Source organism: Orcinus orca, chromosome 8, assembly GCF_937001465.1.
Source record: "Orcinus orca chromosome 8, mOrcOrc1.1, whole genome shotgun sequence".
Taxonomy (NCBI): domain Eukaryota; kingdom Metazoa; phylum Chordata; class Mammalia; order Artiodactyla; family Delphinidae; genus Orcinus; species Orcinus orca.
The window spans coordinates 64,259,844-64,281,150 of NC_064566.1; the positions used below are offsets into that span (position 1 = coordinate 64,259,844).

At 40.0% G+C, this 21,307-nt stretch overlaps 1 long non-coding RNA gene across 1 annotated transcript in view; it reads left to right on the plus strand.

The window, feature by feature from the left end:
• LOC125965180 (uncharacterized) overlaps nucleotides 1–20,813 on the plus strand; it is a 45,368-nt gene extending 24,555 nt beyond the window's left edge. The window contains exon 3 of the long non-coding RNA XR_007478770.1: nucleotides 20,695–20,813. This is a non-coding gene — a long non-coding RNA (uncharacterized LOC125965180). The remainder of the gene's footprint in view (nucleotides 1–20,694) is intronic.
• The last annotated feature ends 494 nt before the right edge of the window (nucleotides 20,814–21,307 follow it).

Below are 21,307 nucleotides of genomic sequence, written 5' to 3' on the forward strand. Positions count from 1 at the left end.
TGCACTTCAAACAAGGTACCAAGGAGAGAGATCATGGTTTCATTAAGACAGCATTACATTTGTAAACAGGCGACCCAGTTTCACACCATCTCTTTATGTAATCTTGGACATATTATTTTCACTGCGACTCAAGTATCTCATCTGTAAAATGGAAATATTAAAACTTTCTGCTTAGCTCAAGGCTTGTTGGAAGATAAAATATGCCGAAAAAAGTGAATTTACTTTGGGAGGTGCAACGGGTACGGTATTATCTAAGAGGTGAATTAAGTCTCTTGAGCACATTTGTGTTAGGAAATTAAGTATTGATGCAGAGGGTATCACATAGCAGATTAAAATGCAGTGAGGGATATAACAATCTTGCTGTGTCAAAACCAGAAGGAAATGAAAATAAAACAAGCAAAATGTAAACTGGTGAGATGCAATGAAAGCTTGAAAGTCAGGTCAGACTGTCAGGGAAATAATCTCTCTGGGGAGTCAGGGAAAAAAGCACTGAGGAAGGATTCTGGATTCGTTCCATAGTTCTTCCTCTGAAGAAACACAGTCTGGAGGTTCAGATGGAGGTCCATCTGCTGGCTCTATAAATCCTCCATACCTGGAATGCAATGTTAATGAGGAAGCTTGTGAGCCGTACAGGACAGCTGGAGATACCGTCTACCCTGTGTATCTTTCAGAGATGCTGCCTCACTTGGGGCTGGAGGTTCATCTGTGGGTGCTGAAGATCCAATATGACAGTGACCTCTGCCTCAGATCCTTCTGAGATCCTCTTCTCAAGCAGACTTTAGTGGATCCCCGAGGACTGAGGTTGCTTCACACACAGGGTGGTTATTTTAAGTAGGATATTAATTAGGTGGCTATAAACAAGACACCCCAAATACAGTAGCATAACCAAGAGAGAAGTTTCTTTCTTTCTCCTTTAGAAGTCTTGGTAGGTGGTCCAGGGTTATGTTGGTGGTTTGACAGGGTGAGAACCTGTCAAACCACCTGGTGAGAACCAGGTGAGAACCCAAGCTCCTTTTATATTAATGCTCCATCATTGTCTTATCCACACGTCTCAAACTAGCTCGACATTGTAACTGCTGGGAATACATTTTGGCCGGCAGAGAAGGGTACAGGAGAGGACAAAGCACACTCTTTCCCTTTTAAGTCATAAACAGAAGTTGCTTATGTTCAAATAGGCAGAACTGAATCTTATGTCCACAGTTAGCTTCAAGAAAGGCTGAGGAGTGTGGTCTTTAGCTGGGGGTTCATGTACAGCTAAACCTGGGAATTACAGTAGAAGGGGTGATGGGATACTGTGTGTGTTTCCATGGTGGGGTAATGACCAGTCTCTGCTGCAGCAGTAAAAGCACTTGAGTCTGGGACTTTCGTAATAAAAATTGTCTCAGACTTAGTCCTATGGATAGCCTTAAAACTAATCTTCAATCCGAAGAGATGAAGTGAAATATCAATGCTTGTCTGATGAAAAATCTAATTATGGCTTCTGCTGCATAATTTTTATCAAGGCATAATTTATGCACAGTGCAATGTACAGATCTTAACTGTTACAGTCAATGAGTTTCAGTGAATATATATACCCCTCTAATCCAAACCCCTATTAAGGGGTTTTCATCACTCCAGAACATTCCTTCATGCCTCTTTTAAGTCAGTCCCCAACACCTAGGCAACTACTGTTCTGAATACCATCATCATAGAATAGCTTTACCTGTTCTAGTGCTTCATGGGAATGAAATCAAAGAGCATATATGACTTTACTTCTTTCACTCAGACAAATGAGTTTTAATATTCATCTGTGTTGTTGTGAGTAGGATTCTAATATAAGAGGTCACCAAAGCTTGTTTGTCCATTTTTCTATTGATGAACATTTGGGCTATTTACAAATTCAGACTGCTATGAATACAGTGACTATGAATATTCATGTATAAGTATTTTTAATGGACATTTGTTTTCATTTCTCTTGAATAAATACCTAGGAGTGGAATTAATGGGTCATAGGGTTGACGTATGTTATGTTCATAAGAAATTGCTAGTTTCCCAGCCAGTAATTTATGAGAGTTCCAGTTGCTCTAAATTTACACTAATACATGTCTTTGTAAGAAATTTCAGCAGAAGCTCTTCTAATGGCTCTATTGGGTTTTAAAGGGGAAAAATACAATTTGATTTCTGATTCACATATTATCATATTTTCAGCAACTACTTTCTACAGGTGAGCAAATAAATACTGAGAAAATGTGCATAAAATACTTTGAAATATACAAAATCTTATATAGAAAAATGAGCCTATGACAAAATATTTTAATAAAAAGGGCTCTTTGTAAGACTTTATAATATTGGGTTGGCCACAATGTTTGTTCGGGTTTTTCCATAAGACGTTACAGAAAAACCTGAACGAACTTTTGGGCCAACCCAGTATAATGAATGCTTGGAGTCAGAACACCTGGGTCTTTTTTCTGAGCCCTAGATTTTTCATCTACAAAGTAAATATAAACATAGCCTTTTCAAGGTTTTTGTGAGCTTTAACTAAAGCACTAGCATGGTGCCTAACACAGAGTAAAGGATCAGTATGTTTTAATAGAATCTTAGATGAGGTAATGTTATTCACATAATCACAGTCATGATCATCATCACCATCATTATCCTTAACATCACTATCATCATCATTAACTATTCCTGAAACTTTATCATATTCCAGGAACTGCTAAGCACTTATATATTCTAATTAAATCTCAAAACAATCCTTAACTTCAGCATTGATATTTTAATTTGTTATGCAGCTGTTGGTCCTTCTATCCATGGGTTCCAGCTTGCACCAAGTAATGTCTGCTGCTTTGTGCTCTTTGTATGATAGAGGAGCTATCATTGCACCGGGAGCTTGCACAAACGTAGAGGCGTCAGTTAATGCAGACTAGAACTCATGGGCAGAAGTGTCAACTGTGGCACAGGTCCTCCATTTCCTTCTGACCTTGCAGAAAGGGGATCCTTTCTTGGACCAAAGCTCCAGAGTACGTCCAGCTGTGGCTCATCCTAAGCGTGCTCTCTGAACTCTTCTAAGGGAATTGGGAATTTGTGCATCTATTCATTCTTCTGACCACAGCTTCCAACCTGTACCAAGTGACACTATAAACATTTGTTTAAGCACACTGCATGCACCATATGATAGATGATGAGCCTGGACTCAGAAGAACTACAGATTTTCAGAGTTAGCAAGTTGAAGAAACAAAATTCAACCTCAGGCTGTATGACTCAAAACCTTTACTCTAAATTGCTATGAGATACAGACTCCTTAATTGGAACTTTAGTTGTTTACTTGTTTTAAACCAAAGTGGGACTTCATTTCTTTTCTGTATACAATCTAAAATTTTTTCATGTAATGTACCTGAGGAGACCAAATGAAAAATCAAGCCTGTGTAATAAATCTGCACACAAAGTAACATGAAAACAGAAAATGAGAGCATTGACCCAATGGTAAACATTTGGGTATCTAGGTCATTTCAAAGCAAATCTTTAGGACACAGTTTTGTTTCAAAGATTAGCGGGAACACAAACTTTGCTCAGACAAATCTGGGTCAGAATCATAGCTCTCTCCCCTTACTGGCTGTGTGATCCCGGACCTGGCTCTGTTTTCAGAGATCATTTGGACCCACATGGCTAAAGGAAAGTTTCTCAGCATGTTTGTCTTTGCATAGTGAACTGTCACAATATATATCCATTTGACTGGACTTCAGATTGGTTCCTTTATATACTAAAGCATTTATTCCTGCTGTGAGTGAGAGCAAGTCAACAGCTGCTTTAAAAGTGCCAACACTCACAGATACCTTCCAGTTATCCCTGAAGCTTGATGAAAGGAAGGAGCAATAGTTGTTGCCTGAGGAGTTGCTGTGGAAAAAGCACAGCCATTTTCGAGTGCACTGAACAAGTGGATCTGACAGGATAAGTGAGAGTATCTGAATGGAACCACAGTCAGGCAGAGTGGCTTTCATCATGGTAATCTCTGCCAAGTCCAGTCCAGTACTCTCAGGGTGCAAAGAGGCCTATTTCCACATGGCAAAGGATATACTGCGTGAGCTGGAAACAATCTCAGCTTTCTGAAAAAAATAATGCAGCTTGTTTACATGTATATGGATTGAGCACACAGAGACCACTGACCAAAGCTGTGGTACCACCCTGGTTTCGAGCTGACAGTGGAGCTTTTTACACTTAGCCTGAAGTCAAACCAAGTGGGTTTGAATCACAATTCCATCACTTATTGGATGTGTTCTCTTAAGAAGATTCCTAATCCCTTGGTACCACAATTTATTTCCCATTAATAGGGAAGATAATAGAGCTGTTCTGAGAATTAAACCTGTTATTATACTTAACATGCTGAGCTACCACAATCATTATTAGCACTTATTCATACTTCAGCCTTCCTGTCTCTGACACTGTGGTTGACACTTGTATTCGATGCCCTTTTTATCAAGATCATGGCCATCATCACTGTCACATGTACATAGGGTGCTTCATGCTTTTTAAACCAACCTGTACCAAGTGACACTATAAACAGTTGTTTAATCACACTGCACGCACCATATGATAGTATTAAAAAAACAAGTATTTTCACAGTATTAAAAAGCTTGCCTATTCCTTAACTTAGCTGTCTTTATAACAATCCACTGAGGCAAAGAAACTGCAACTCAGGGACTTCATTCAATAAAACATGTAACCTAACAAACAAATGTGAGGTACATTAGGGCCTGGATTATACATCAGGAGAAATGCAAAGAAGTTTCAAGGACTTTCAGACTAGGAAGAATAGATAGAGATTTAGAAACTAACAGTTTTGACTAACTACAATGTGGCTGACCTTTTGCTGGGTGAATCACCAGCGTTAGTTGAGTCATTATTATCGTCACTACATAGTGCAAACATACTTTAAATAGAGGTTTCACAGGTAGTAATGATCAGAATGGAATTTTAACCCGGTTATACTGGACTGGAAACTTCATGTTCTCTCCACTATGCAATAATATTCATTCAAATAATAATACTAACTGAAGTGTGCTTAAGTGCCACCCATCACAAAGCAAAATGGCGGGAGGAATTCGTGACAAAGTTTGCACTGTTATGTCCAGTGTTTGGATTCTGAGGATGAGTGACTGGGAGCCCCAGGAACTGGGATCAGAGACAAAGCTCTAATCAATCAGCTTTATTTCTTCAGTGCCTATCACAGGGCAGGGCAGATAATGGGGACTGAGTATGCGTTGGTGTAATGATGGTGACGGAAGAGGAAATGAGAAGTCAGGAAGACGAGCAGGCTGGGTGGGAAAATGGACCACTGGTCTTCAATATCCCTACAGGTTTCTATAGTCTTTTTGATTTGTTTTCTAAGTCGCTCAGTATTTTGCTTGTCTCTCTTTTGTATACTCTCTGTTTTGTCAACATTCCAGATGTGAACACACTTTCCAGGGGTTATATACTGACTGATACATGATCGATGCCTCCTATAAGAGGATTATTGTTTCTATTGGGTCCTTAGACTTCTTAAGGAAACCTCAGAGTGTTTTTGTTTTTTTTTCATTTTATTTATTTACTTTTTTTTTAAACATCTTTATTGGGGTATAATTGCTTTACAATGGTGTGTTACTTTCTGCTTTATAACAAAGTGAATCAGTTATATATATACATATGTTCCCACATCTCTTCCCTCTTGCGTCTCAGAGTGTTTTGACAATGGCATCACATTTGCCCAGATCTATTCTAAGCTTATTGTTAACGGAAATCTGAGAACTTTTTGACAGAAACCCCAATATCCTGCACATGTATGATTGATTTTTTTAAACGGAAACTCAGGACTTGACAATTATTTCTGTTGGGCTATTCATGACGAGGTGGCTTATTTGAAAGATGTAGTTTTAGGAATTGTTTAGATGATGGGAGTGGGTAGATTGAATGTACCTGCAGGTAGAAAGGGCTTGTCAGGCTGAAGGTATGTCCAGGGATGGCTGAAGAGATTGATAAGTGGCTTTAGGTCCAGGGAGCTGGCCTGGTAGAAGAAGGGAGACTGCCTGAGAGAAGACTCTCAGGAGAGGGTGAGGGGCTTAGCGACAATACGGCTGCAACGAGAAACGGCTGTAAGGCCTGGTGCAGGCTGGGAGGGAGAGAGCTCTGGGAGAACGTGGAGCCTCTCATCTTTCCCATCTCCTCAAACCCCTTGTGGTAAGATCTCCTGTACTGTACTCAGAAGTACCAAATAGAGGCTAAAGCAACAGGTTTCTGTATCCAGTAAATTGAGTGTCTACCTCCATCAGTTAAACCTAGGATCAAAACACCTTGAACAAGGCTAGCTTGATTCAAGGGCAGCATTTCTTCTGTAAGTCCCATATTTCGAGGATGATTCATAATTACAGTGGACACTAGAAATAGGAATCCCATTGTGGCCCTGCAGAGTGTTCCCACATTCAATTATTGCCTTTTGCGTACTATGCCTAATGAGTCCCAGCAGTTAATAGCTAATATAAGAAGCATAGAGCCACTTGTCACATTTTTTAAATATTCCATTTTTTTCTGGCTGCTCTTGTGGCTTTCTATTCTGAAAGCCAAGATTTACCCTCACTACCCTTTCATTCCCTCTTTTCACCTGTTCTAAAGAACTCATTTTCTTAGTGCCCTGATATCGTTTCTGGCTGAGCTTTTTTTTTTTTTTTCCTGGAGGGAGTCTAACAAATTATGTTTTTCATAGTCTTAAAATTTTGGTAGAGAAACTGTGATAAGTGGATTAAAGGCAACAGCCCAACTTAAAATGTATTTTAAAAAATGATTATTGAGCCCATCTGGCTTTACTAATCATAAGCAGAAGTTATTCTTGCTTTCAGTTGTGTAAAATATTATCACTGAAAAATTACAGCAAAGACAGAGTATTTAGTGATTTCCGAAAGATTAAACGAAATGGAGTTCTTGGCATTTTGCCATTAACAGGTCTTCTGATAGCAAAATACCTTTATTAAAGCTACCCTGCACAACAAAAAGGATGAAAGCACTTGGATCTCCTCAGTCACGGGCCTCTGAAACAGTGAAAGGGAGAACGTTGGTATACTCACAACCTGAGACCCCTTCAGGAGCTGCATGAGGCTTGGCACTCGCTGACTGTGGGGTTGCCCTTGTGAGTTGTAGCATTGCCCCATCTGTTGCAAGGAGCTTAAGATCCTCATCTCAGAGATTATCAAAGTATCCAGGAATAACATCTTGGAAGTCATACTCTCAACAAAGGCAGCAATTTCTTTGTGTATTATTCTCCTCTTTTCTTTTCCTGACTTCTCCATCTCCCAGGACTCCTGTCCAACCACAGCAATCCATCCCAAGTTGTCTGGCATTCAGAATGGGTTTCCAACTTTGCTGTCCATAACTAGATCCCCCAGACCTTGTGGAATTAAGATCTCAGGAAGTTGAAAATTGGCCTAGTCAACTCCCTGGGCAGGTCTACATCTGTGACAGAGAAAGCAGATTTGTACCTTATCGCTGCCTCATTCAGGAGTGTAAGAGGAGAGACACATAATATCACCAGGGTGTTATGAGGCCGAATCCTAGGATGTCTACAATATTCTAGCTAGAATCCTGCAGCCAAAACTCAGCAAAGGCTGGAAGGAGTTTAGGATTCAGGAAGAAAGCATGTCCTGAGTTGTTGCAGGCATCTGGTAGTTGGAGAAAGCCTATCTTGTGATCCAATATGGGAAGCCATCTGAGAGTGGAGGGCCCCTCAAGAGCGTTGAAAGCGTCAGGAGAGGGGCAGGTAATGTTTTACTTACACACAAGCATAACGGTTCGTTCTGCCTGTATGAAAAAATATTTTGAACAATAATGTGTGCATCAGAGCATATTCTTTTCATTAGTAGAGACACAGCTTTCGAAAGAAAAGCTAAACAGTAAACTCCAGAAATCTCAAAGACACAGTATTACATATGAATAGGGAAAAGTTATTCTTCAGGATATCCATGATTAGGTCAAAAAGGAAGAAATTTATATCTGCACAAAGAAGTTCAGGATAGACTTGAGAGATCTAGTGTCTTTTCTGGAATGATTATGTGATCCTAGAAAATTTCAGAAGTTGTGGAATCTTTGGTGAAATATCTACTCATTTGTATTTATGCTCCTGATTTCTTCGGAGGCTATTTGAACTAGAGAAGTGATTTGTTTTATTTTGTTTTGTTTTTGAGATTAAAACGCTAAATTTTGGTCAAGAATTAAGGACTCTGGTTAGTTTATTTTTAAATTTTACATGGAATTGGAAAATCATTTTAATTTCTATTCTTGTTTAAAATCTTTTCATGTTCTCTATGAGCCTACTGCTTCTGCCTTAATAAGTCAAGTATAGTGAACATTAGTAAAAAAGCTATTGACTCCGGATTCTATAGTGACTTCCTATTGTTTTCATTCCAGTCAACTGGTGATTCACAGATGGGCTTGGTGACATACTAATGGTTGGTCATAAATGAGGTTGATAGCAAGATATTATAAAGACAAAGACTCAGACCCTGCCTTCGGAGTGGTTATAATTATTTTCCATTTAGTGCAAATTCTGTGGGAAGAGACAATGCCCAGATGAAGGAAGAGTGATCCAGTGTTCAAGGTGAAGGAATAGGGAAAGACATGGGCTTTTTTTTGTATTTGTGATATAACAGTAAGTTTCAGGGTCTAGTCCTAGAAATGAAATTTTATTAATTGCCAACTAACCTAAGGACAAATAGTAGGAGTAGCTTTCTCAGTAAGTCCTTCATTGTCTTGCTTTTCTGTTTCAAAATGAAAAGAAAATGTTAAGAAAAAGATATGGGAAACTGCTTAGTATTCTCAGGTACACAGTTCTATGGTAAAACTGGGTGAGTGCAGTTTAATTTGGGCACCTATCAATTAACTTCTCAACTTATACCTGAGTACCAAAATGAGACAATTAAGAATATTTTATATTCTTCGATTTTTACGTTGTTAAGTTTTTTCTTTTAACTCTTTCCATACCCTGCCCTGTTTTCCTGTGAGAGAGCTTCAGTGCTAGGACAGCTGCTGATAAACATTTAAGAGTCATGAATCAGAACGACCGCTTAGACAATTATTCTCTTTTTTGAAGTAAATTTTCATCGGGTCAAATGCATACGCAACACCTCTTCTCAGTTTATTGCCTAAGGTTATATCTGGGAAATGTTGTGTCAGTCTGACCTGATTCATTAAAGTAACTCACAAGAGCAGTTTTATGAGCTATTGACTTCATGCCTGATCCCTGAAGGGCTTGTGGAATCACTGTGCCACTAAAATGATCATGAAGCCATGCTCAGTATTGAGCCTCAGAAAAGCAGGTGTTTCTAGGAGGGCTTTCTCCCTCCCTCTCTCCCGCCCTCCACCTCTCCTTCCCTTTCTTTCTTTCTGTTACTTAAATAAAGACAGATAAGTGGACACTGCCTAAATAAGTTAGACTAAGAAAATCTAAAACGAGTCCAGTGCTGCTTATGTTAGAGCCTTTGGTAACTCCTGGAATGGAAGGAGGCAGAAGTGGAAGCTAAACACAGATACTGCCATGTCAGAAATCAACTCCTTTTCCTCCTTCAGTCCAGACATCTCTATCTTCTCAACTCTGCCCATGTCTGATATCTGCTCTGAACACGGGTGGAGAAAATACAGAGATGCTGGTTGTCAAGACTTTTGACTTCATATCAGACTTTATCCTTCCGGCTCACAATCATTATCTAGTCCCAGAACACTTGACAATTTCCCCCACAAGGTCAGTCTGAGAGCTGCATCCTTGGTATCTCCAGTGCCTACACAATCTTACATTAAAGCACCCATCATGCTGAATTGCAGCTTTCTTTTGATTATATTGCTTTCTTTCCTAGCATACTGTGGGCTACTTGATGGCAAGGAACATGACTAATTCATATTTGTATTCCCAGTGACCAGCAGATTATTTAAACACAGTAGGTTCTCATTAATTGCAAATGAATATTGAATGCATGAATAATTGCATGGATAGGTAGGTGGATAAATAGATAAATGGATGGATGGATGGATGAATGGATGGATGGATGGATGAATTCTGACTTCTTATTTCCTAGGACCTTAACATTTCTTCTCTGAAAAATGAAGCTTTGATGAATACCTCTAAGACCTTTACTAGCATGCTGGGATTCTATGACTCATTGGCTAGTGTTCCAGTTCCAAAATGTACCTCTATATTCCTAGCCATTTTTTTCTCTCCCTGCCAAGAACCCTGATTCCTATTGCTTAGATTAGACCAGCTGGAGTCTGAATCCTATCTTGCCTATTATATTTTATTGCTTATACTTGGCTCTGCTAACTTGTCTGGGTTTGGGGTCTCATCTGTATGTCATATTGTCTCTGTTCTTCCCTGTCTCACTCCCATTAACATCAGAGAATGGCATCATTCTATGAAATGCTACACTAGAACTGCTTAACGATTCAATATCTCACGATGGCCCCTATGTACATGCTGTGGAAAGGCATGGTCAAGATGCTTCTGTCCTTCCAACCATCCATCCATCCATTTATCCATCTTTTCCATACGATTTTTATGAGCAGGTATTACATGCCAGATACAGTATATGTATTTTTGTCCTTAAATGATGAATAAGTTGACTGCCTGATCTCAGGAAGCTTAGCATCTACTAGATATAGGCATATAAATCTGTAAGTGTAATAAAATGTTACAGTTTGGGTGTTAACACAGAAGTCTGTACAGAGTATTACGGGAGATCAAAAGAGAAAATGGTCAATATTATCTAAAAGGGAAAGCAGGAAAGCTTGAGCTGAGCTAATGAGAAGCTGCAAGTAGATGAATACAGTTGGAAGTTGGAGCCTAAGTTAGGGAAAGGAAATTAGCACAGGTTGCTACTAGGCCCACGTCACAATTCAAGCTTTCTCTCTACCCTCTCTTGCTTCTTTCTCCTCCCGTCAATGGGTTTTGACCTCAAATAATAATAAACATCCTATATGCTCAACGCTATCTCAGAGACTGCTTTACTGAGAATACAACCTACTACCGAAGGAGGCTTTCCGTAGGTAATGAAGAGACATGAAATGGAAGACTAGCATGACAGCAATGGTACTTTGGGAAGATCACGTTAGGAACAGTTTGGAGATACAATTTAATAAAACAGTTATTAGATTATCACCGTAGTCCTTATAAGAGTTGATAGGGACCTGAAACTAGGAAGAAAGAGTGGGATAGAGATGGAGGGAATAAAAGAAATGCTACAGATACAGAATAGGAAGGAGATGGTCATCGATATAACACAGAGAAAGAGGGAAAAGAAGTTGAAACAGAGTGAGGTTCACTGAGATAGAGAACTCCGGAAGAAGAGGTTTATCTTAAGTGGGGGAAGCACACAAGAAAATCAGGGTCCGGATTTGCCATGTTGAGCGTGAGTGCCTGTAGGATATCTGGATAAAGATATCCAGGGTGTGCAGGGTGAGTCTGGATTTCAGCAGTGAGGTCTGGGCTGGGAAAAGAAATATGGACATCATTATCCTATGTGTGGAGACAAACTGAGAGGAGGAAACGAGCTCACTCGGGGACAGAACCTATGAAGAAAAAAAGAGGTTACGGACTGAACTCTGGAAAGCATACACACTTAAGTTATTAGCAGAAGAGCCAATGAAAAGGACTGGGGAGGAATCCTCAGGGCTGTAGACGGAGCAGGACAGAAATGTGCTAAGGAATGGCAGACAACAGCCTTAGTGTTGCCAAGGAGGATAGGAACTGAAATATTATTTAGATTTGACAGGGGATGATCAACCATTTACTCATCTTCTATCATGTTTAAAGCACTGTGTTAGGACAGGATATTTAGGACAGAATAATGCTAGGTCCTATCTCACGGTAACCACAGTCCACGGTAACCACAGTCCATACGTACAAGCAATCAGAATATTTCTGGGCAGTGTGATAAGAGCTTTGTTGAAGATGCATACTCAGTGCTGGAAAAACGGAGTAGGGGGTCTGGTGCGGGGGAGCCAATTCAGTCCTCCTGGAGCTACTCTTAGATGACAAGGACCTTGGGAGGGGAATAGGCTTTCACCAGTAGAAAAGCAGAAGAGTATTCAGAGAAGAATGAGAGGTAGGAAAGGGTCTACTTCAAAGTCAATGACTCATTATTTATCTAATGGCCCAAAATTTTCTTGTGAAAGAATGGCATTGAGTATTCAGAACACATTGTAAAGCTTCAGAAAACTAGACACATCTCGCTGCAGCTTCCCTTCACTGTCCTCTGCAGGGTAACCTTCCATTCCATCTTCTCTAAAATCCAATCACAAAAGTCACATCTCACTCAGGAGAGAGGTCCAAGTCACATCTCACTCAGGAGAGAGGTCCAAAGAGTAGAGGATTTTTCAGAGTTTATTGGTTGAAGCTGATGCTCACTCTACGGCCTAGTAAATAAAATTTTATTTATAACAAATGTAGCCTTTAGTTTTCTACAGCCCAGGGACCAGAATTTTGAGCTTAGAAAATAACATTCTTTCCAAAATACATTTTCAATGCTATTTGCTCACCTTCTTTTAAAAACATAGCATTTTCTTTCTGATTTTATCATCATACCTTTTGGGGATTTTTTGAAATGAAAAAAATTTTTGTCTCTCCTTTTTCTTCCCTTCTTATAGGGAAGAAAGTAAAAACCACCCATAGCCCCAGTACTTAGAATAGGAAAGACAAGACACACCTATAAGGTAATGACTCAAAGAATGCAGAAAAAGAGCTTTCTTCTGAGTGAGGAGAAATCCTTTATCACTGACATTATTTAGAGCTGCCAGAACATCATGACAATAAAAAGCAGATAGCCTTTACTTGGTTGTATTGTTATTTTTAAATTCTCTACAGGCAATACATCCACTTATTGTCTGCACCTACACAGATTCCTCCTGCCCATCTCACATCTCAGTATGCTCTGCACATATAAAAATATTACTGATTATAAAAGGATTGTGTTTGGGAAGTATCAAATGAGTAGAGTGAGAGTACATAACATCTCATAGTTTAATCAAACATCACAATTTACTCCCTCAGTTCCATTATTTGAATATTGTACTTTTGGGCCAAAGATAATGAAAGGAAGAGGCCAATACTACAGTGAGGACACAGCGTAGGCAATTCTAAGATTAATTTAGGATAGTGACTTCTGCAATCAGATATCTGGAAACACACACATCCTGAGGCTGCTTCCTGATTGTCTCTCAGCTGTGCCCTCCTAGAGGCTTCAGGGTCCTCCAGTAACATGTTATTGTATGTTTGCATTCTTGTCCTCAACTACCCTGAACACATTCATTCCTTGGTAATAATAATAGATACAATATATTAAGTACTCAGTTTGAGCTAGACCCTAATTTGTATAGATTACCTCACTTTACCCTGAGAACAACCCTCTGAGGAATGCAAAATAATACCCGTAGAATAGCTACTAAGTCAGAGACCTCAGATTTGAACTCCAGGCCATTTAATGCTGAAATCATAGCTTGTTCCAGTATGCCAAGCCTCTTCTTGATCTCCTGAGACTTTGCTTGGGGTGAGCATTCTGCTTGTTGAACATTTATTCTCATTTCTTCTACTAAAAGCATCTGGTTTTTCCATTGGGGAAAAGTACCTCTTTCCCATTAGATATATTCATAGTGAGCCCGTCAATCAAAATGCTTCACCTCTCAGCTGTACCGACACAGGAGTGACCCAAGCTAGGCCAATCAAATGCTCTGTCCCTAGACTCTGAATTTGGAACAGCGTAGAACAGTATGGTCATTGATGAGACTTATTTATCCCGGTGGTGAATGAAGCCCTAAAGAGACTCTCCATTAGTTTCTGCTGTCTAAATTTCAGAGTTACCCTAGTTCTGACCTTTTTGAGCCTTGTTATTCAGATTTTTCTTTTAATTTTTTGAGCTATCTCACAACTTTCCAACAAAGTGCTTTTTGGCATAAATTAACAAGGGTTGATAACAGGGTGTCTGTTGTCTGCAACCAAAGAACTCCAACAAACATTGCCGTATACTGCACTTTGTCTATTAAAAATGAAACAAACCAAGACAAAAACAAAATATTGACAACTAATCCTTATGGGGAACACTGCTTTGTCCTATGCTGTATTCTTACTCTGATCTCTTCTTTTTAGAACACACCACTGGTGAGGGTTAGGGGCTTCAACAGATTAATATAGAGACATACAGAGAGAAGAGGGTCCCGGGGCTTAAAGATATGTGTTGCAGACTTACAGAACCCACTGTATAGATGTGGAAACTGAGAAATAGGTGAGTAAAAGATTGATCAATCTGTTAGAGTGAGTTAATGGACTAGAACCTAGAACCAGGCATCAGCCATCCACTCTAAGAATGCACTTTTATAGAGTGGCCATACAATCACAACATTTTAAACATCTCTTTAGATAATATATATTCTTCCAAACTTTAACCAAAGTTTTCTTTATTTCCCCCAGAAAATTGTTTTGCAACAAAATCTTAGTTTAAAATAATTCATAGGGCTTCCCTGGTGGCGCAGTGGTTGAGAGTCCGCCTGCCGATGCAGGGGACACGGGTTCGTGCCCTGGTCCGGGAGGATCCCACATGCCGCGGAGTGGCTGGGCCCGGGAGCCATGGCCGCTGAGCCTGCGCACCCGGAGCCTGTGCTCCGCAACGGGAGAGGCCACAACAGTGGGAGGCCCGCATACCGCCAAAAAAAAAAATAAATAATAATTCATAATACTGGTATGATCAATTTATTGTTTTTGAAGAAGGGGGAGAATCTCTTCATTTGTGAAAGTATAGAACAGAGAGTTTGGCTAATAGAGGCTCCATCTCTCTTTGAAGATACCTTGAGCATTAAATGACTCAGACGACTGGCTCTAAGGAGTATCTTATAATTCTAATCCACGTGCTGAAGGTAATTTGGTTTTTGGCCAAAGCCTCAGTGTCTGTTAAGAAATCAGTTTATCTTGGGAGTATTTTTCTTATCACTTCACAGAGGATTTCCTTTCCAATGAATTGAAAATAAAACATGGCTAAGAATAATTCATTTGTTCCCCTATCCATATATGTGTACATTTATTTATTCAGTCAGGATATGATTATTGAATGTTTTGCAGGAGGGATCAAAGATCACAAAGGTAAATAGCATTTATCACCTCAAGGAGCTATAACAAAGAGAAAAACACATGAAACAATTTCCCAAGGTACTATATGCAGCCTGTAGTTGAATACATAAAAAGTGCCCCTCCAAATAAAAAACAGCTCTATGTATCCTGATTTATTATTCTTAATGCACTCCTCACTATTTGGAATTATATATTCATGTATTTAATTACCATCTTTATTGTGTGACCTACACCACAATGTAAGGTGAATGAGGACAAGAACCTTGTCTAGTTTATCTCTGTATTGTCAGCAGTGCAAACAGTAACTGGCACAAAGAAGACACTTAACAGATATTGAGTGAATGAATGAATGAGCAATGAAACTTACTTAGAAATTCTTGAGGTTTCAAAGACAAAAAGATGATTGAATTGTATCCTAAAACCTCAATTTAAGGTTAAGAGTAAAGTCAGTAGGGGTAGAAGGGCATTTTAAGAACCAATGACTCTCAGAGAATAACATTCGAAAGCATGGGAGGAAGGGAAGGAGGGATATATATATATAGAGAGAGAGACAGAGAGACGGAGAGAGACAGAGAGATAGAAGTTGGTGTGTTGAAGGATCACTGAATAATAGCTCAGGTTAGCGGAAAGACCCGAAAGGTTTCTTGGGACTGATTCATGAACTTCCAATTTTAATCTCTCAGAAATAGGATTGCCCATTAATGGTTTTATGAACGGGGAGTGACAAGATGCTGCCTGTTGGGGAATCACTCCTGCAGTGCTGCAAAAATTGACTGGAAAAGCACTTGAGCTGGAGCAGGGAGAGCAGTTGGGAGGCTACTGTAATAGTCAAAGCAAGAGATCATAAAAGTTTAAATCATGGCCCCATTGAAAGTGCGGAAAAGAAAATGAAAATTAATGATTCTCCATTCACCAGAGCTCGGTTGACACGGGCCATCTCATTTACAGCACTTTATCCACTGAAGGCATTAAATGCTACCAGGCACACCTGCTTCTTAACTTGAGCATCACTCAAGAATACAACTTGAGCCAAGTAAAATGCAATTTTCTCAGTATGGGACTTCAGCTAAAAACAAGTGAGCACAGCAGTTCCTAACTGCAAGACGGGCGACTTTTTACCAAGGTGGGGAGATCAATTTGAAATAACAACAACAAAACAGGATGTATTCTGTGGCAAGTATCTCTCCAAAGGCAATCTGTCCAAGGGGAGGTCTGCAAAATCCAAACCTACTGCAAATATAAAGTTTAAAAAAAACACAACTTCTAAATTCTTGGGAATGGAACAAGAATTCAGTGGTAATTGACCTCACATTTTCAATGTTTTTAACATTCCCTGATTTGAAGCCAAGATAGGTAATTGATGGCTTTTACCATGGTCATAATATACATAACTGACCATGTGATGCCATTACTAGCAACCCCTCCCCAGTCATATGATCCCCAGAGCCACAGTACCACCATGATGTTAGGATATAACAGTTTACAGGGAGGGGGAAGGTATGGGCTGTCACATATCATTGTTACTAAAAATTAAAAATATGGAAGCTTGAGAATACTTATTTTTTATTATAATAGATTCAAGATTGTAACTAATATAAGACTACATTCACCCAGGGGCATTATACCACACTTTCTTGAATGTAAAGGAAGGGGATTGGAATGCCTTGGGGATTTCCATCACCCTGCTTTGCCCATGGTACAAAGGTGCCAACATGATGACTGCAGTTTAAAAAAAAGGTAAATAATCACTGACCACAAGAAGATACATTTTGGACTTCTCTAATGATATTCAAAACCTTTATAAACTCACCCCAACCTCTTCTTCTTCCTCCACAATCTCTATACCTAGGACACACTTAATGTGACATTCTTGTAACATGTTGCACTTATTTACCTCTTTTTTTTTTTTTTTTTTTTGCGGTACGCGGGCCTCTCACTGTTGTGGCCTCTCCCATTGCGGAGCACAGGCTCCGGATGCGCAGGCTCAGCGGCCATGGCTAATGGGCGCAGCCGCTCCACGGCATGTGGAATCCTCCCGGACCGGGGCACGAACCCGTGTCCCCTCTATTTCTTTTGCCCAGATTGTCCTTCCTCTTCCTCCACCCTCCAGCCTCTTTGAAGTACTTTCTGACTCTCCTACTGCCAAGCCATGCCCACAGCATCCTCACACACCTCAAACTGCAGCACCTACCTTGCTTTACAAGATTTATGTGTTGGGGGTTATCTACCCTAAAAGACTGCAAGGCCCTTAGGGAAAGTGACCCTTTGTCACCTTGGCAATATGCCTGACACATACCAGCGCTCAATGTGTAGGGAATGTAAAAAGAATTTAAAAACATCTATTTTGACATGTGTCTTTTCTTCTGCTAGAAAGAGAATTACTTCACATCTTAGTCATGTTAATTTAGCAAATATTTCTTGAACATTTCTAAGTCTAAACCTTGGGGGGAACGTCGTGATCAAAGATTAATAATATAGTGTCCTTACCCTCAAGTTGCTCACAAGATGAAGAGACAGATATTTATCCCCAGCCACTACATCAAATAGGTGTGTGCACATACATACACATCACAATAAGCTGCAGAAAAATTACAGTTCATTAGGGCATGCTAAAATGGGGTCACGGGGTCAACCCTATGCTCAAAAAGCAGAGCTAAAAAAAATAAAAAAAAAAATTTAAAAAAAAAAAGAGCAGAGCTGAGGAAAGTAGAAGTTAATTCTAGTGTTATGATTAGAGATTGGGGTTTGGGGGCTTCCCAATTTAAACAATGGCTTCAACTCACTTCCCCTTAGACTTGAGTCATACTCTGTTATAGGCTTGGAAAGTTCCCTAAATTCTCCGAGAAATGGAAAAAGGAAGTCCTCAATCCTGCATACAATCTTTTCTCGTCACAATTAAATTGAAACACTTGAAGGTCCGGCCTTCAGGAGACTGCTTGAAGGGTAGGGTTTTCTCATCCTGACTCTGAAGCTCAACATTTGGGATTTAGTCAGCAGTAGGAGATGGACTCTTAAGAAAGTGAGTAAAGTTATCTAATGATGGCTCTGTAAGAGTGAAATTCATGATGGCAAAAGGAAGAGAAATAAACGACACTGATAAGAACATCATTTAGAGTCTCAAAACCTTGGTCTGAGATGCTTGTCCTAAGGGAAGCCAGTTTCCAAGTGCTGTGACCTGGGTAGCTGGAAAGAGATCCTTGTCTGGTGATGCCACAGCAAGAGATGCAATTTCCAAATGCTGACTTGGTAGACAGGCGGGAACTGCATTAATCAGAATATTTCAAATATCCAGGGTTAGGGAATGGGAGGACTTTGCAGGTTGTTCTTTGAGTTTAGTCAACCCCAGAATACCTATCATGGATTCACTATGAGAAGCCATGTGGAGCAATAGAAAACACATAGGCTTTCTAGTCTGGCAGACCTGGGCTGGTTTCTAATTCTACCACTATGTGCCTTTGGAGAAGTCACTTAACTTCTCTGAGGCTCCATTTCCTTAACCATAAAATGGATATAATAGTGATTCACCATGCTTTTGCCTAAATACCACTTACTATAAGCTCAGTGAACAATGGCAGTTATTATTACCATCATATGGGTAGAGGTTAAGACCTCACTCTGAACCAGATATCTGGGCCCAAATCCTGGTATCTATCTAATAATTTAAAATATTTGTGATCTTGGAGAAATTATTTTACCCCTTCAGTTTCTTAACTTGTAAATAGATATAATAATAATTACAAGAATATCAGCCTCATAGATTTGTGAGGAGCATCAAATGAGATGATACACTTAACCCTCTCAGTACAATACCTACCAGGTAGTAAGTGTTCAATAAAACACTGTCATCATCATCATCATCATTGTCGTCATCATCATCTTGAACCCCAGTGTAACCTCCATTGACACGATCCAGGCAGAGTGTAGGTTCTTTTATGTTTAATTTTTCAATCAGTTACAATGACCCTAAAGCAGGAACAGTCATTCCTTGGTATCAGCAGGGGATTGGTTCCAGGAGCCCCTGTGGATACCAAAATCTGAGGATGCTCAAGTCCCTTCTATGAATGGCGTAGTAAAATGCACACTGTTGGCCCTCCGTATCCATGCTTTTGTACCCACAGATTCAACCTACCTCAGATTTCAATGTGAAACCCACAGTCACAAAGGGTTTGATTTACCCAGCACTGCCAATTTTGTAGCAGATTATCATTTTTTACCTCCCAAGCCCGAGAGAAAGTGTAACCAATGATGCTATCATATAGCTAAATAAAGTTCTTTCACAGAAATTATGGTACCTCACTGAGCCCACAACTTTAGGAGTCTAGATTACCTGATATAAAAAGGGAGTTAAATTGGGCAGAGAGAGGGGACATTCACCAGCAGCCTCATTACAATGGCAATCACCATTTAATGGCCAGTGTCTGTGCCAGGCACTGAATACTTTATGTGCACAATCTATGCTCTTCACCTGCACTCTTGCAGAGCATGACAGGAGGGAAAGGAGCAGGAAAAATGGCTCTGAGTCCTGGGACCTGGGAAGAAGGCCTTGATCTTGGAGTACACCTCGAATCTTCTCAGCTCCAGGCTTTTGCTCAAATGGTTTCTCTCTCAGGAATTCCTTCTCCACCTGGAAATATGCCACCTGTGCTTCAACGTCCTACCTCCCTGGCACCCTATCCATGTGATGGCTCCCTAGCCATCCTCATCAAGTGAGCTGCCTCTCCTCTGTGCTCCGCATTGCTTGTCCATAGCGCTGTTATAATTAGCAGCTGTGCTGTAATTGTCTGGTAAGTTGTCTACCTCCCCCATCAGCCATAAATTCATGAGAAGAAAGAATGTCTTACTCATGTTTGTAACCTCAATATCCAGCACAGGGTTTGGCACATAATAAGTGCCAAGCATATGTTGGCTTTTTTTTTTTTTTTAGCTCTTTATTGGAGTATAATGGCTTTACAGTGTTGTATTAGTTTCTGCTGTTCAACAAAGTGAATCAACTATATGTATACATATATCCCCATATCCCCTCCCTCTTGGGCCTCCCTCCCACCCTGCCTAACCCACTCCTCTAGGTCATCACAAAGCATCGAGCTGATCTCCAAAAGTTTGCCTTTGAGACACTTCTACCTGCTATTTTAGGGTCCCTTCCTCTCCTGGTACCAATACCTCTGCATCAAAATGAACCTCTGTCTTAGGTTCCACTTGCAAAGAACCAACTATTAACAACTGGTAAAAATTCTCCCTTGGTATGTAAATTAATGGTAATTATTTTGTTGAATTATTTAAATAATAACTGACTATGTAACTGATGGATTTGATCTGTGAATGGGAATAAGGTCTGGGTGCTGTGGTCTCTCCACTATCCACAATTATCTCCTGTATGAAGTTAAATTTGTTTGCAGCCCATCAGATTCCAGAGCCCAGCCAGGGAAGACCACCACAGAGCTCCCTGTGAGAGATGCCTCTTGGCCTTGTGACTGGAGAAAAGTTCATTTCTCTTTTAAGAAACCAGGAGCTTCCTCCCTCTTTTCTCTTCTAGTACCCGCCTCAGATCTGGCTACTCCCCCTTTGACTAGCTTTGGTATTTGCATCCTCAGGAAAGGAAACTGTGAAGCAGAACAAAGACCCAGAATCGGAGGCAGCTCAATTCAAGATACCTGCTGTGCTGTAGCCTTACTTCCTCCATGTTGTCAAAATAAAACAGAATTACCTCAAAATGAAGGGCATCGCTACAAGCAAGGGTTAACTCCATCTCCTGAGGGCTGTGATGTTTGCTGATAAAGGCAAGAAGTGAACACTCCGTGAAATGCTGCTCTCCTGGGCTGTCACCTTAAAAGAGGTTTCTAAATGCTGCAGCAAGCACACAAAGCCTGCTGAATAATCCCAGACATTTAGAAGTTGGCATCTGAAACCACATGAGGCCATGGTTTATTGAACAATTACTGTATGCCAGAGCTTATCATTTATTTAGCTCATGAATCCGGGTGACAGTCCAGTGAGATAAACACAATGATTATGACTCTTTCACAGATGTGGATAAAATTCAGCCTTTCTCTTGGATATGACCTAGTCTTGTGTTCCCCAGACTTCTGAACTTCACAGAGCAGTGAAACTACCCAACTTAGGTGGTTAATTTTACTGAAAGTAAGTATTTTTAAGAAGCAACAGTGCCATCTATAATTAGTTTCATTTAACTAAAAAGGGCATTTG